Source organism: Otolemur garnettii, unplaced genomic scaffold (assembly GCF_000181295.1).
Source record: "Otolemur garnettii isolate 467f Iridium unplaced genomic scaffold, OtoGar3 scaffold00021, whole genome shotgun sequence".
Lineage (NCBI taxonomy): Eukaryota > Metazoa > Chordata > Mammalia > Primates > Galagidae > Otolemur > Otolemur garnettii.
In genome coordinates this window covers 18,450,186-18,451,846 of record NW_003852416.1, presented here as the reverse complement: position 1 = coordinate 18,451,846, position 1,661 = coordinate 18,450,186, and the positions used below count along the sequence as shown (strand labels likewise).

The window sequence follows — 1,661 nt, the reverse complement described above, 5'->3', positions numbered from 1 at the left end:
GCCCGCCAGAATGCCTGGCTATTTTTTCGGTTGCAGCCATCATTGTTGTTTGGCGGGCCTGGGCTGGGGATTCGAACCCGCCACCTTAGGTGTATGTGGCTGGCGCCTTAGCCACTTGAGCCATAGGCGCCAAGCCAGACCTGGAGACTTGTTACGCTGCCTAGGCTAGTCTCAAATTTTTGTGCTCAGGCAGTCTTCCCAGCTCAGCCTCCCAAAGTGCTAGGATTATAGGTGTAAGGGTCATACCTGATCTGATCTTGTACTCTTCTGTGTACTATGAAGTTTGCCTTTTTTTTTTTTTTTTTAAGAGACAGAGTCACACTTGGTGGAGTGCCATGGTGTCACAGCTCACAGCAACCTCCAGCTCTTGGGCTTAGGTGATTCTCTTGCCTCGGCCTCCTGAGTAGCTGGGACTACAGTTGCCTGCCACAACGCCCGGCTATTTTTTTTGTTGCATTTAGGCCAGGGCCAGGTTTGAACCCACCACCCTTGGTATATGGAGACGGTATCCTACTCACTGAGCCACAGGCACTGCCCATATTTGCCATTTTTTGTCTTGGTTAATATTCCACATTTATCAGTGTAATTAGTAGCTGTTAATTTTTTTTTTTTTTTTGAGACAGAGCCTCAAGCTATCCCCCTGGGTAGAGTGCCGTAGCATCCCAGCTCACAGCAACCTCCAACTCCTGGGCTCAAGTGAGTCTCCTGCCTAAGCCTCCCAAGTAGCTGGGACCACAGGCACCCACCACAGCACCCAGCTATTTTTTGGTTGCAGCCATCATTGTTGTTTTGGCGGGCCTGGGCTGGATTTGAACCCACCACCTTAGGTGTATTTGGCTGGTGCCTTAGCCAGCTGAGCCACAGGCGCCGAGCCAATAGCTGTTAATTAAAACAAACTTTTTTTAGGACAGCACCTGTGCACCTGTGGCTAAAAGGAGTAGGGCACCAGCCCCATATACCGGAGGTGGCGGGTTCAAACCTGGGCCCAGCCAAAAAATGCCCCCCCCCAAAAAAAACTTTACTAATTATTTACTAATCTTTTTATAATACCTAATTGTATTATAATCTACAAGAAAAACTTTTTTAATTTTTTTTTGAGACAGCCTCAAGCTGTCCCCCTGGGTAGAGTGCAGTGGCATCATAGCTCACAGCAACCTCCAACTCCTGGGCTCAAGCGAGTCTCCTGCCTCAGCCTCCCAAGTAGTTGGGACTACAGGTGCCTGCCACAATGCGTGGCTATTTTTTGGTTGCAGCCGTCATTGTTGTTTGGCGGGCCTGGGCTGGATTCGAACCCCCCACCTTAAGTGTATATGGCTGGCCCCTTAGCCGCTTGAGCCACAGGCGCCGAGCCTATTTTGTGGGTTCTTAAAATTTGTGTGAACTGCATTGCTCATTATGGATGTGCAACTTTTGTGCTATATTGACTTAAGGCAAGGAGATTGAGCTCTGAAAACTGATTACATAGATTTGAATCTGGCCTCTACCACTTCTTAGCTGTGTGACCTTGGGCAAGTTGCTTAACTTATCTGTGCTTAAATGATCTTCTTTGTAAAAGGGGGCTTTTAGTAAAAAGTGTCTCCCTCCCTCAAAGAATTGCCATGAATATAAAACGGGATAATATATGTATGTCTACTATTTAAAACAATGCCTTCCACATGAAG

The 1,661-nt window shown here is 47.5% G+C and overlaps 1 protein-coding gene across 1 annotated transcript in view; it reads left to right on the top strand.

Annotated features, from left to right (window-relative positions):
• Positions 1–1,661, top strand: part of NOLC1 (nucleolar and coiled-body phosphoprotein 1) — a 17,380-nt gene that overhangs the window by 3,683 nt on the left and 12,036 nt on the right. The gene's annotated exons all lie outside the window — the stretch shown is intronic.